Source organism: Anolis sagrei, chromosome 2 (assembly GCF_037176765.1).
Source record: "Anolis sagrei isolate rAnoSag1 chromosome 2, rAnoSag1.mat, whole genome shotgun sequence".
NCBI classification, from domain to species: Eukaryota; Metazoa; Chordata; class Lepidosauria; order Squamata; family Dactyloidae; genus Anolis; species Anolis sagrei.
Genome location: NC_090022.1, coordinates 240,212,264 through 240,227,568, shown reverse-complemented (window position 1 = coordinate 240,227,568; position 15,305 = coordinate 240,212,264). Strand labels below are relative to the sequence as shown.

General features: G+C 42.6%; 1 protein-coding gene across 6 annotated transcripts in view; it reads left to right on the top strand.

Annotated features, from left to right (window-relative positions):
• Positions 1-323: 323 nt before the first annotated feature.
• Positions 324-15,305, top strand: part of SNCAIP (synuclein alpha interacting protein) — a 143,685-nt gene continuing 128,703 nt past the window's right edge. For 3 of the 6 annotated variants that reach the window (XM_067464478.1, XM_067464477.1, XM_067464476.1), the window contains exon 1: positions 657-1,122. The gene's annotated coding sequence lies outside the window, so the exon portion shown is untranslated. Of the gene's footprint in view, positions 340-419; positions 584-655; positions 1,123-15,305 lie in introns of those variants that run through there. The other 3 variants (XM_067464472.1, XM_067464474.1, XM_067464475.1) reach the window with 3 other exon arrangements.

Below are 15,305 nucleotides of genomic sequence, written 5' to 3'. Positions count from 1 at the left end.
TTTAACCCATTGATCCACTGGGGACATTCTGGCCATCAAAGCCTTGGCCAACACAGGGAGGGATGTTGTTGAAAAGTGGGGAAAGGGGGAGAGGGAGATGTATTACAGACTGGACCAGGAAGAAATGGGGAGGTGGACATTAGTGGCAAGCATGGAAAGACCTAAGGGGAGTGCCAAGAGGGGAAATGCCTAGCGCAGAAAGGGGAGGGGGAAGGGAGATGTATAAAAGGGGAGGGGAGCATTAGGGTCAAGCATGGAAAGTGTGTGTGTGGGGGGGGGGGGGGAGGAGGAGAGAGACAGCTAAGGGCTGAGTGCCCAGCCAGAAGGGGATGGCGAGGAGTAAGTGTCAGAGGATGGAGAGAAAGCGTGGTTCGGACTCACCCACGTGGGGAGCGTGGCAGGAGGAAAGGGGGGCGTGAAAGAGAGAGAGAGAGAGAGGAGGAGAAGGAGGAAGAAGAAGAAGAAAGGCAAAGGGGGAGACTAAGAGAGAGAGAGAGCGAAGGAATGCGTGTCGGAGAGGAAGAGACGAGGGAAGCCCAGAGAAAGAGCGAGGGTTGTGTGCGGTGGGAGTCAAACCCGAAGTGTGCGTGCACACGAGAGAGGGAGGGAGGGAGGGAGGGCGGCGTGTGTGTGTCTCAACACTGAGGAGGGGTCTTGCGGAGGAGGAGGCGCGGAAAGGGGAGGGGGTGCAAGTCATGTCAGCATCCAGCTCGTCAGCTTGCCTCGCTTGGAGTAAACCAGCGAGGTCCCCTGCCCCTTCACCATCGCCTTCTTCATCCTCCTCCTCCCTCCGGGCCTCCCTTTGAAGTCACGTGCTTCACCCCCCCCCCTTTTCCTCCTTTCCTCCTCCTCTTCGGCAGCAGCCCCCCGAATCCCCGCGGTGGGGAATGGCCTCGGCTTCATTGTGACGCAAGCAAGGCGAGAGAGAGAGAGAGAGAGAGAGAGAGAGAGAGAGAGCCGGCGCTGGTCCCCGAGCCTCCTGGCCCGGCGCGCTCCCCTCCAGCCAGACGGCAGCAGCCCGGAGCAGGAACCGAGAGGCGGAGGCAGAAGCAGCAGGAGCTCCCCGGCGGCGAGGTGAGCTCCGCTGAGTGCCACTTCTCCCTCCAGGCAAGGCAAAGCAAGGCAAGTTTTGGAAGGGACCGGGCTGGGTCGGGACTCCCGGGCGGCTCTGCTGCGGGCGCGGCTGGGCGAGGGCTCCACCGGGAGGTCTCTATAGTAACGCTGCGGCTCTACTAGACATGCGGGTCCCTGGAACAGCCCCTCGGGTAGCTGAGGGATCTCCCTCGCCTCGCCTGGTCGGGGAGCGCCTTTGCCTTTGCCTGCCTTCCAGCCAAGAGGCTTTGGGGAAGTCTGGACGCCCCGAATGGGATAGAGACACCGTCGGAAACAGGGAAGAGGTGTGTCTGTCTCCCTCTCTCTCTGTCATATAAATATGTAAAAACAGATGGAGAAAGAGAGAGGCTTATAGGGTGTATCTATGCTGTAGGACAGGCATGGGCAAACTTGGGCCCTCCCGGTGTTTTGAACTCTAACTCCCACAATTCCTAACAGCCTCAGGCTGAGGGGGGAAAGGAAGGGGCCTGAGGCTGTTAGGAATTGTGGGAGTTGAAGTCCAAAACACCTGGAGGGCTGAAGTTTGGCCATGCCTGTTGTAGCTGTACTGAACATCTCTCTTTCTGTATCTGTGCATGTGTGTGAGAGACATACTCAGAGTACATCTACACACTGCAAGAATCAATGCAGTTTGGCCCCTCTTTCACTGCCATGGCTCAATGCTGTCGAATCCTGAGGCTGTTAGGAATTGTGGGAGTTGGAATCCAAAACACTTTGAAGGCTGATTTTGAGTGGATCTACACTAGACATGGGCAAACTTCGGCCCTCCAGGTGTTTTGGACTTGAACTCCCACAATTCCTAACAGCCTCAGACCCTTTCCTAAGAAACTGAGGGGTGGGGGGAGGAAGGGGCCTGAGTCTTTTAGGAATTGTGGGAGTTCAAGTCCAAAACACCTGAAGGGCTGACGTTTGCCCATGTCTACCATAGAATGAATGCAGCATGACTCCATTTTAACTGCCATGGCACAATGTTGTGGAATACTGGGAATTGCAGTTTTACAAGGTCTTGGAATGAGAGAATCATAGAGTTGGAAGAGACCTTGTGGGCCATCCAGTCCAACCCCTTTCTGCCAAGAAGCAGGAAAATCACATTCAAAGCACCCCTGACAGATGACCATCCAGCCTCTGTTTAAAAGCCTCCAAAGAAGGAGCCTCCGCCACACTCTGTGGCAGAGAGTTCTCCTGCTGAACCGCTCTTCCTCATGTTCAGGTGGAATCACCTTTCTTGTAGTTTGAAGCTAATGCTCCTTGTCCTAGTCTTCAGGGCAGCAGAAAACAAGCTTGCTCCCTCCTCCCTGTGACTTCCTTCACATATTTATACATGGTCATCATATCTCCACTCAGCCTTCTCTTCTGAAGACTAAACATGCCCAACTCTTTAAGCCTCTCCTCATATGGTTGTTCTCCAGACCCTTGATCATTTTAGTTGCCCTCCTCTGAACACATTCCAGCTTCAATTGCAGTGCTCAGAACTGGAAACAGTATTCCAGGCATGGTCTAACCAAAGCAGAATAGAGGTAGCATGACTTCCCCGGAGTTAGACACCAGACTCCTATTTATGCAGGACAAACTCCCATTGGCTTTTAAAGATGTTGCTTGACATTGTTTGGCTCATGTTTAACTTGTTGTCCACGAGGACTCCAAGATCTTTTTCACACGAACTGCTGTCAAGCCAGGCGTCCCTCATTCTGTATCTTTGCATTTCATTTCTTCTGCCTCAGTGGAATATCTTACATTTATCACTGTTACAGGGTGCATCTATGCTGTAGAACAGCCCTGGGCAAACTTCAGCCCTCCAGATATTTGGACTCTAACTCCCACAATTCCTAGCAGCTGGTAGGTTGTTAGGAATTTTGGGAGTTGGAGTCCAAAACACCTGGAGGGCCGAAGTTTGCCGAGGCCTGCTTTAAATAAATGCAGCATGGCTCCACTTTAATTGCCATGGCTCAATGCTGTGGAATCCCGGAAGTTGCAGTTTTACAAGGTCTTCTCTGCCAAAGGGTGTCATCCACACCATAGATTGAATGCAGTTTGACACTACTTGGAATTTCCACAATGAAATACTACAGGACTCAAGGAAGTTGTAGTTTTCCAAAGTTTTTCCTGCGCATAGTACATGTCTATGCTATAGAATGAACACAGCTTTACACTGCTTGAACTGACAGGGCTCAACACTATGGGGCCCTGCAGTTTCAGGAGGCACTCATGCTCTTTGGCAGAGGAAGCTGAAGAGCTTGTAAAACTACAACTCACAGAATTCAACAACATTGAGCCATGGCAGTGAAAGAGGGGCCAAACTGCATTGATTCTTGTAATGTGTAGATGCACACTGCAAGTGTCTCCCTCACACACACATGTACAGATACATACAGAAAGAGAGAGAGATTTTGAGTGCACCTACACCAGACATGGCCAAACTTCAGCCCTCCATGTGTTTTGGACTCCAATTCCCACAATTCCTAACAGCCTCAGGCCCTTTCCTTTTTGCCCTCAGCCTGAGGCTGTTGGGAATTGTGGGAGTTGAAGTCCAAAACACCTGGAGGGCCCAAGTTTGTCCATGCCCGATCTACACTGAATTCAGTTTGACACTCTCTCACTGCCATGGCTTAATGCTGTGGAATCCTGGGATATGCAGTTTGATGTGGCACCAGCCTTCATTGGCAGAGAAGGTTTATTAAAACTACAACTCCCAGGTCCCATAGCATTAAGCCATGGCAGCATACGCGGCGTGCAACTGCTCTCATTCTACAGGGTGTGGATGCACCCCCATAGGGAGCCAGAATAGATGTGTCCTTCCCTAGTAGAGGGTCAATGTAATTCCAGAGCCCAGGCAGATCAATCACCTCCTGGGAAATAAAGATGCGGAAGCTGCTTTGAATCACCTGTGTGTGTACTGAATCCCACCTAGAAATAAGCACCGCTTTGGAAAAGGAGGGGGAGGTGGGATGAATCTCTGCCTGATTTCAAAGGAAAATCACTCAGGTGGGAGCCCCTTTCTTCCCACCTCGAGGTGTAACTCCTGTCCCTGACATCTTCTCAGCCGCCTTTCTCTTGGGTCACCCTTGTGTCAAGAGCCTCTTTGCAGCCTCTGCTGGAATGCTGGCTTTTTCCTTTTAGCCATTTAACTTCCCATCGTTCTCTCTCTCTCTGTGATCTTTTCTTTCTTTCTTTAAGACCTGCAAGGTAGTGAGGACAGTTGAACCAGTTGCTTTTGTCAAAATGCCATGTTGTGTCTATTTATGCCTTTGAACATAAAATGGGGGAGGAAATTGGTGGCAGATATATATATATATATATATATATATATATATATATATATATATCTCAACCCTAGTTTCCACAGGAAATGCTGGCATTCTTTACAGACTCTCTGTGGGCAGTGAAGAAATTGTCTTCAGAAATACACACTGTTGACAATTTCAGTGTAACTGGAGCAAAAGCCTTGAATGTTATCTTTGTTTTTTTTCTCTTGTCTTGCTTGCATGAGGGTGATGCGGTCGCCCTGCTGTTGTTTTCTGCTTGCTGGGTTTTCAAAGTGAGCAATAAAAACGTAAGCAGACTGTGGTTGACAGGTATCCATCAGAGAACCAGAAAGAATAAAAGCAAAGGAGCAGCCAGCTTTCTTAATGAAACTCGGGCTGGCTCGGAATGGCTTTATTAGTATTTTAACCATATAGCATGATGTCAGTTCTCTCAAGTGCCATGGTGAGATTTGTTTCAGTGCCATTTCTCCTTGAAACATGAACCCAGTGGAAATTTCTCTTTTCAGTGCTGGGAAACATGCCTTTGAATGTTGCATATATTCAGCTTACACATTTTAGAATTTAAAGCAAAGTGGAAATAGATTTCCTTCTGTGATTAAAAAAAAGGAAAAGATGTTGGCACAAACCACCACCTCTAGTCTGGTGCCTGGTTACACTCATTTAAAACTCCATGTGTTCTGCATGTAACTAAGCAGAGATTTGCCACTTATCCAACATAAACGGAGCGGCAGAACGTTGGATAAGCAGAAATGTTGGATAATAAGGAGGCATTAAGGAAAAGCCTATTAAACATCAAATTATGTTACGATTTTACAAATTAAGCACCAAAACATCATGTTTTACAACAAATCATCAAAAACAGCAGGGTTTTTTTTTCATGTCAGGAGCAACTTGAGAAACTGCAAGTTGCTTCTGGTGTGAGAGAATTGGCCATCTGCAAGGACGTTGCCCAGGGTGTTTTGATGTTTTACCATCCATGTAGGAGGCTTCTCTCCTTTCCCCACATGGGGAGCCAGAGCTGACAGAGGGAGCTCATCCGCACTCTCCTTGGATTCGAACCTGCAACCTGTTGGTTTAACCCACTGCGCCACCAGCACAAGGGTTTAACCCACTGCGCCACTGGGACTCTAAGAAAAAGTAGTTCAATACATGGTAACAATATGGAGTAATTACTGTATTTACAAATTTAGCACCAAAACATCACAATGTATTTAAACAGCTGTGGATCTGGGCAGGAGGCAGACTTTGTTGGATAATACAGAATGTTGAATGAGCGAAGGTTGGATAAGCGAGACTCTACTGCATATCCCAGAGAAGTCCTACTTTCTAGATTCCACTTTAATGTGTTGCTCCTTATCTACATTGCCTGCATAGTTTAGTTCAAGGGAGTTTTCCCATTGGAGTTAAAAACCTAAGATGCTCAAAGGAATTAGCAGTGAATGCTCAGATGAGTCAGAAAGGAGGTTGACACTATTATGCCATATTTTATGTAGCCCAGAAATTGAGTGTGATGTATCTGTCAGGCATGTTCTCAAGGACACCTAGAGTAGATTAGTTGCTGTTCAACATATTTCACTACCCTGTTGAATTCAAAAAGTGTGTCAAAGATCTAGGTCAGCTTTCTCCAACTTAGTCCCTTCCAGATGTACTGCACAATAAGTATTCTCATGCTTTAAATAACATGGTTACTGACTACATTACTAGGAATTGCTGGGATTTGTAGTCAAATGGTCCTGAAGCTTTGGGGCAGGCATTTCTTGATCTTCCAGAATATAACTATGCCGGGGAAGTATTTTAAATTATGTACGAGATTGTAACTATTAACCAGAAGGAAATGACTAAATTTCAGATTGATTCAGAATGAATTGTTGGCTTGGAAGCACTTTCCTTCACAAGCAAGATCAAACTCTGGATTACAGTAGAGTCTTGCTTATCCAACATAAATGGGCCGGTAGAACATTGGATAAGCAAAACGATAATAAGGAGAGATTAAGGAAAAGCCTATTAAATGTCAAATAATGTATGATTTTACAAATTAAGCACCAAAACATCATGTTTTACAACAAATCGACAGAAAAAGCAGTTCAATGCACTGTACCATTATGTAGTAATTACTGTATTTACGAATTTAGCAGCAAAACATCACAATGTATTGAAACAGCTGTGGATCCTGGTGGGAGGCGGACTGTGTTGGATAATATGGAACGCTGGATGAGGGAAGGTTGGATAAGTGAGACTACTGTATCATCATTTTGGAACTACAAAGATTGATCAGCAATCACAGGGCTGGGTTGCTGTGAGTTTTCTGGGCTGTATGGCCATGTTCCAGAAGAACTCTTTCCTGACATTTCGCCTGCATCTATGGCAGGCATCCTCAGAAGTTGTGAAATCTTTTGGAAACTAGGCAATTGGGGTTTATATATCTGTGGAATGTTCATGGTGGGAGAAAGAACTATTGTCTGTTTGAGGCAGATGTTAATGTTGCAATTGGTCACCTTGATAAGCATTGAATAGCCTTTCAGCTTCACAGGACTATTTTCTGTTTTTCTGTGTTCTTTTACAGCATGCCTCACTTATTTGAGTCCATCACTCATATGATATGTTTGCTTTTGTTCCCCCCTTCTGCCAGTAGCACATAGTTGATTTGGATGATGTTCAGTAGTTGTTGGCTCTAGAAAAAAGATGTCACCAAGCAAAGTGCTGGACCACATGATTTACAAATTCATTCCAGTCCAATGATCCTTGGTTTCTGTTTTATAATCATATGGTTGGGTTTGGATGTGGGAATTCCAGGTTTAGATCTCTGCTTGGCTGTGCCGCTCAGTGTGTGTGTGGCATCTGGTAAGCCACTATAGCTCTACCACCATCATAAATAGAGCCAAACTGCTGTAGGGCAGTGCGATTGATCCAACCTTGCTCACCACTAAACAATTTTGATGAAAGAGGTATTCCACAGATGAGGGAACATTTTGTCCTGAAGACATTTTGCATGGCAACTCCACCAATGCCATATCATTGTCCATGCTGCCTGGGGCATCTGGAAGCTGTCAAAACATGTGGGTAGGAGATTGTCCACTCTGATTTACCTTATGCTTCTGAGTCCAGTGTGTGTGCAGTTATGATTCTCTAGTCTACCCCACCCATTTATCTGAATTTAAAGTCAAATATCCAGTGAATTCTCATTTTCTACGTGTATAAATTAACTTTACCTTCTTGGCAAGAGTATTTGTAATTATAAAACAATACTCTGAAGCATTTGGAAGCCAGACAAGGCACTGGTGCAATTAGTAGAAGTAACTGTAGCAGCAAGAGTTATCTGACATGTATGCCTTAATTAGATGTGGGGACAGTTTAGATCCCTAATACTGTTACCCACAACAGCAGGAATCCATTTGCTTGCTTGTCTTCTAATGTGATAAATGACATCCTCTCTCAGCAGTGCCACTCTGCACTCTACATTGGGCAAGCAGGACAATCTCTATGGTAGAGAACTGGTCTTTCCTTGTGGTCCTCTCCTGCAGTTGAGCTGTAAAACGGTCTTTGAGTAACAAATGCACAATATCCCTTTTATACTGGTATGTACAATTCATAAGAGATAGGGAGGAAGGAACTCTTCCAGTAATAGAAATGCACCTTAGGTATATGAGGACGGAATCTTTTTCAGTCATTGCACTGAAGTGGATCTACATATTTGTAGCAGGCCAGTGTGCATGTGTGTGTGTGTGTGTTCACATTTCAAAATATTCAGTAGATCTATGAGACAGGTACAGTGTGTGAAAACTTTTACTAGGTGGTGTGAAGCATAAATAGGGAGGCTCCAGGCTTTGTGCCAGTCACTCCCAATGACAATTAGCAATGCCATGGGCACTCATAACTGTTGATATGATGGGACAGCAATAAGAAATCATTGACATGTTGTCTGGAAATACAACCAAGTAGTTTGGATTCCTGTTCTAATAGGATATTGCACAAGATGGCTTTGGAGTTTCTTCGTACACCATGATTCTAAATTTCACAAAGCCAGGACATAATAATGAATCTAGGGCTCCTTCCATACAGCTGAATAAAATCCCACATTATCTGCTTTGAACTGGAATATATGGCAGTGTGGACTCAGATAACCCAGTCTAAATAAGATATTGTGGGATTTTCTGCCTCGATATTCTGGGTTATGGCTGTATGGAAGGGCTCTGAGAACCCTTTTACACTAGACTATTATAGCATTACAATTGCACTTTAACAATGATGCTGAATCATTGATAGTTTGTAGAGCTCTCTGCCTGAAAATTCTAAGTATGGTAAAGTGCAAACTCCAGGATTCCATAGGATAAAGCCATGCTCTAGAGTTGAAGGCTAAAACATCTGGGGAGCCACAGGTTGAGAACTACTGATCTAGTGTAAAAGACTCCCATGTTATACAATACAGGATTGTACAATAGTCTGCTATGCTTGGTTTTTTTTTAAAAAAAAAACAAAAACAAAAAACAAAACAAAAACCAGAGCTATATGACAGGGAGCACAAAGTATCAAAAAGTCTGCACAATCTAGAGCAGTGATGCCCCAAACTGAAGCCCCAGGTTTTTTGGACTTCAACTTCTAAAAGACTCAGGCCATATAATCCAGTTTTGAAATGCAGAGTATCTGCTTTAAACTAGATTATATGAGTCTACACTGCCATATAATTCAGTTTAAAGCAGATAATCAGCATTCAGTAACTTGATTATATGGCAGTGTAGATAGGACCTCAACTGCCTTGACCAATGATTAAGCGTTCTGGGAGCTGAAGCCCTAAACACCTGGAAGGCAAGAGAGGAGCAGTGATCTAGATCTGGGGTTCTCAACCTGTGGGTCCCCAGGTGTTTTGGCCTACAACTCCCAGAAATCCCAGCCAGTTTACCAGCTGTTAGGATTTCTGAGAGTTGAAGGCCAAACATCTGGGGACCCACAGATTGAGAACCCCAGATCTAGAGGGATTAAGGCCCCCAAATACAGCCATGCAAAGATGTATGTGGCTCCATAGCCAAACTTTGCCCATCCCTATTCTAGATGGAAACAGATTCCATTGAGTTTTCAGAAAAAGCCAGTCTTCCACAGTAAAATCAGCAGAAACACTTTACCAGATGTCTATAAATATGTCTGCCTAATCACTACTGGGGCCTGTGTCTTTCATCCTGTCAAAAGCTGCAGCTTTGTCCAAAGCCCGGAGAAGGTCAGAGGTCTTCCTGGAATCTGTGATAAGTTGAGAAAGTCTCAAAAAGCAGTGACATATGTGGTTGCTTTCAGAAACTCCACACAAGAGAGAAACAGATTAGATCGGCAGAGAAATTCAGGGCTTCTTGTCTGCAGTTGTACTGAGCCTTTAAGATGCTTGGAATGCTCTATTCCCAATTCAGTGTGATGTCATAGTCAAGACTGCACTTTTCCTATTCAGGAAGGAGGAATTGTGGTAGCAAGCCCTCATTTTGTCTGGCTCTTGAGACCAGACAATATTTGCAGGCCCCTGAGTATCATAACGAAATGTGTATAGATTGTAGATTGTGTATGAAAAAGGAGATAATCATATCTTATGCATTTTCCTTGTTTCCTTGAATTCTGTGGAAGCTTTCCATGGGAAATCTGATTAATGGGTACTTCTGCCATAATTGTCTAGAATAAATGTTTCATAGAATCATAGAATCACTGAGTTGGTAGAGACCTCGTGGGCCATCCAGTCCAACTCCATTCTGCCAAGAAGCAGGAAAATCACATTCAAAGCAGCCTCGACAGATGGGCATCCATCCTCTGTTTAAAAGCCTCCAAAGAAGGAGCCTCCAGGGCAGAGAGTTCCATTGGTGAACAGCTCTCACCATCAGTTCTTCCTAATGTTCAGGTGGAATCTTCTTTCCTGTCATTAGAAGCCATTCTTCTGCATCCTAGTCTCCAGGGCAGCAGAAAACAATCCTGCTCCGTCCTCCCTATGACTTCCCCTCACATATTTATACATGGCCATCATGTTTCCTCTCAGCCTTCTCTTCTGCAGGCTAAACATGTCCAGCTCTTTAAGATGCTCATAGGGCTTGTTCTCCAGAACCTTTTTTTAGTCACCCTCCTCTGGACACATTCCAGCTTGTCAATATCTCCATTCAATTGTGGTGCCCAGAATTGGACACAGTATTCCAGACATGGACTGACTAAGGCAGAATAGTGGGGTAGCATGACCTCCCTGGATCTAGACACTATACTTCTATTTGTGCAGGCTAAAATCCCATTGACTTTTTTGCCACCACATTACATAGTTGGCTCATTCCTAGATAGATAGATTAACAAGCAGCTGAACACTCTTTGCTAAAGTCAACTTCTAATTCAGAGTCTCACTTTGGTAGGATAACTAATTATATAGGCATTGACCGTTCTTCAGGTGAGTGTAATTCTACTTATTTATTCATCTGATTTATGTCTCACCTTTTTATAGTTAGTTTTATAGCCTTTTCCCATTTTTCAGGTAAATGTAATTCCATTCATTATTTATTTGATTCATGTCTCATTTTTCTCCCAGAATCAGCAGCCATGGTAGCTCGCAACATGAGCAAAAATACCACCCATTAATTAGAATGCAATTGTTAATTCCCAAGCCACATTGAACCTAAGGGGAGGTTTTTAATAACAGACGGTACGGTCCTTCGTATTTTGCTTTCATGCATGATGAGCTGGTGGGTGGGAAGAAATCTGAATTGTGGCTCCAGTGCAATCAATAAATGGAGCTTTTCATGCTATATAGGGACCACTAATTTTTTTCTCTTCCTTTCATCTCACTGAAGTGATACAGCTCTGTGTACAGTGTAACATCTGATTTGAAACCCTACAGAGTCCAGTTACAACCATTTGAATGGCAACAAAGGCACTGCAATCAGGAAAGTTTCCTTAATCAGGAAGGTGGTTGCAGATGAAATCTAAAGATTCCTGACTTATACATAATACTATTAACATGAATAAATCATGGGCTTGATAAAACAAGGAAGAAAAAGATGTAAGCAGATAAATGTACTGCATAAGAAACTGTTAAGCATTACATTAACTGAATTTGATCAGTGGGTCTGAGTAGGTATGGGAACATCTGCCAGTCTCATTTTCATTATGTTTCTTAGATTTCCACAGGCATTCACTTCCTGTCCCACTTCTGTATTGGGTTGCAAGATATTTCTTTCTTTTCCACATACACATTCATATATGTCCTTTTAAAATAGAATGTATGGATTTTTATTCAGGCATGAATAATTCTTAAAATTTCCCCCATTGACTGAACCATATTGTGAGCATTTTTCAAGTTTTAGATCAAGTTTCAGATTTATGTATGGTTTTATGCTTATTTTTCTTCATTGCAATGTACTGCAAACCTCAGAAAAGTATGGCTTTCCAGGGCAAGATGAGCTTTGTCCCATTGCCAGTCTCTAGAGGTGCGAAACTGATATTTTTATAAGGAAATGCAAACCCAACTCATTTCCTTTCAATTCCTAGTATGGAATACATCCCCAGAAGTTACCCTTCATGAATATTCCTTGTTTTGCTGGTTTGTCCATATAAGTAGCCATTACAGATATTTAATTTCACTGTTGACCCTCCCTTTCCAAATGTATTTTCTCCACTTAGAATTGCATTTACTTGCGTTCTTCAGTAACAGCTAATCCGACAAAGAAACTCCTTCTTACAAAGTCTTGTTTTTCTACTGACCCTCACCTTCCTCCTTGTTCTATATGGATGTTTTAGCAGTATCAATAGTGAAATAACAGTGGAGAGAAACACAAAATGTTATGGGCAGATTGCAGTGGTGTATCACCAGTAAATAATGCAATAAAACATTGAGCTGTGGAAGAATATGATTTTACTTTAGCTGATCCTACTGTAGCTGCATGTGCCTTCCAACAACAGGCGAAGTAAACAGCAGACGTCTGCCCAATCATTTACTAAGGCGTGCATTAATACCAGAGAAGTATGAAAAGGTGAGAATAGATAAAGCTGCCTCACCAGCTGCTCACCAACATGCTAAGCATAAAACTATAAGTATGGCTATCAATACGAAAATAACAAAAAAGGGAGAGGCAGGTAAAAGACAAAAATATTCCTAGATGGAAAAAGCCTATAAATGATTCCTTATGTGACCAGCTTGTTTCAGTTCATATGTGTATATTATTAGTTTGAGATATCTTAAAACATTGCTGAAGCATGTTGAATTGCTCTTGTTTGTTTTGGTGCAGTAACCTATCCCATGCCTTTCTATGGTATTTCTAACTCTGGTATCAAATTCTTTGTTAAAGAAATAATACCTGGGAACACAACAGTTTTATTAGCTATGTTATGATTGTATTGCCCCTTTCCAAATAAGTGGTGTAACTAATTATATGAAATCTACACTTACAACAAATGTGATCTAGTTTGTCTAAAACAGTGGTCCTTAACCTGTGAGCTATGGACCACAAGGATGAAAATCTGGACCACGAGCCTCCTTCCTCTTTATATATTTTTAATTTTATTTCCACTCCTTTCGTACCACTTGCCACTTCTTCCATGTCACTGACCATGGCATATGTTCTGTATCAGAAACTAGAGCTGATGTGGTCTGTCTAGTGCAATTTTCTGAATCAGCACACCAAACCGAATCTAAAGTTGACCAAAAATGGATTCATATCCCTTTTGGTACTAATGTTAGAGAGTGGTCCTCGGTCAAGTAGTCCCTGGTCAAATGGTTCCTGGTCAGAGTGGTCCCTGGTCAAAAAAAGGTTGGGAACGACTGGTCTAAAAGAAGCAGGAATAGGATGGTGAAAACACCTCAACAATCTAGGATTATCACACAGTTCGCATTAAAATAACCTGGCTGCTAGGTAGAAAAAAAGAAAGAAAAGGATCAAATTGAATAGGTTACTGAGCAAATTCAAACAAATCCAATGTTTATACATTAAAAAAAATAAGGCTTCCCTAGTAAAAAGAAGAGAGATAAACCAAGTGGCAGAAGGAATGAAGACTTCTGCTAAAGTCAGTGGCATGAACCGTTTCATGACACGCAGGTTTTACATTAAATTAACAGAAAAGTGACATGGGATTGTATTGTGAATTGCAGCCCCTCTTTGTTGAAAGATCTGTAGCAGATTGTATGAAAAACCGCTTGTCTGGACACACCTAAGGTTGAATAAATTCATATCCCTTTGTAAGGGATGGTATTCATTCTTTCCTCTTGCAGAAAGCTCTTCTGCTATTTTGTTAGGAAGAGGAAAAGGAGCCTTCCATTCATCCATGACTGTGCTTGCAGTTTATCTCCCATGACCAATTGTTCCCAGAAGGAAATTAATGCCCATCAAGTGACAGACATGAAGACAAAAAATAACTGCTTGGGGATCCTTCTTATTCTACTTTTGCTGTGTGTTTTGTGTTAGGGTTTTTAAAGTTCTAGCTCTTTGATGTTAACTTTGGATTAAAACAGTTGATTAAGAGTTTTAATGATGTTTTAGAAAGAGCCAACATTTCTAGTTTTTATCCAGTCAAATCTTATGTAAAATACTTAAGCTAGAAATACTTGGATTTCAGCCATTTTAGGAGTGAAAATCTAAGAGAACAATCTTGCCGGAGTTAATCATTTTAAATCCCATTGATTTTAATAAGAAAGAGCTTGGTATGTGATAACCGATTGAGTCCCCCCAGGGATGAGAAAGGCGGTATATAAATACTGTAAATAAATAAATAACTCCTATATGAGTCAATGGGACTCAGACCAATGTACATGTTTCAGATTCTTCAGCACAGAACAATCCCATAAAACGATGGAGAGAGATTCATCTAATCCAACAGGTCCATTATTGAAGGTGCTGCTTCTTGCGATAGAAACAGACACACTTTTATGACTGTATAAAATCTGCAGTTGTGCTCCAGCAAATTGTTATGTCGAAGAGATGCTTTTAACAAAGCGTGAAATTTTAGGCAATAGTGCTCTACCCATAGGACTGTTTCTCCAAGTAGCAGAACATTTAAGTCTAAATTTCCACTTTATATTATGACCAAAATTAGGTTTGTTACATATTGTGTATGCTTAGAAAAAAACAGTTCCTTTGAAAGAGAATAAGCATTTTTATCACTTCATCACACTAGAGAAAAAATCCACTTAAAATCCGGTTTCTGACTCCTGCAGAATTCTGGGGTTTGTAGTTTAGTGAGGCTGTTAAAGGCTCCTCCCTAAGATACTCCATCAGTTATATTTACTCACAACTTTTTGGTGCTGTTGATGTTCTTTACAACTGGGATTTCTGTATTGGAATGTGCAGCAAATTGATACAAAGATGCCAGTAAACTATGAACAAAATCTAAAGATCCCATAGATTTATTTAAAAAAAAAAACAGCTACAGAGAAATCATAAGTGGGCAATGGAGTAAAGTGGTGGGCAGCTCATGCTGAAGTAGTGTGGGAGGTGAGTAATTACAGAAAGAGATCTGAGAGATCTGTGTTTTTTCAAATGGTCTGATTTGGCATTAATGATGTAGCTGATCATACAGATCAAAGACTTCTTCTAGAACCCACTTCAAAAAAGGTACCAAACCCACCTTAATAAATTGTAAAGGAAATGAAAAAAAACCTGCTGGGAGTATGCATTCTTTTTCTTATAAAATGCAATTTTCCTAGTTTTACCAAAGTGGTTAGATGCATTTTGAAAGTGTTGATCGGTACATAATATTTTACATCTAGCCAACAATATGCTGCCACCCATAACTCTTTTTTCATTTGTGGGGGTGGAGGTGGGAACTGTACATTTTGGAAACAAACTCCACATTTCAAAATTATTCTCAAAACCAACATGCCTCATGTGAGGGTCTTCTATTGGAAGGAATACTACGAATGGTACATCTACTTCCGTGCAGCTTTCTGCAGGGCTTCCATAGTGGGTAGGGCAATTTGGCTAAACCCTGTGC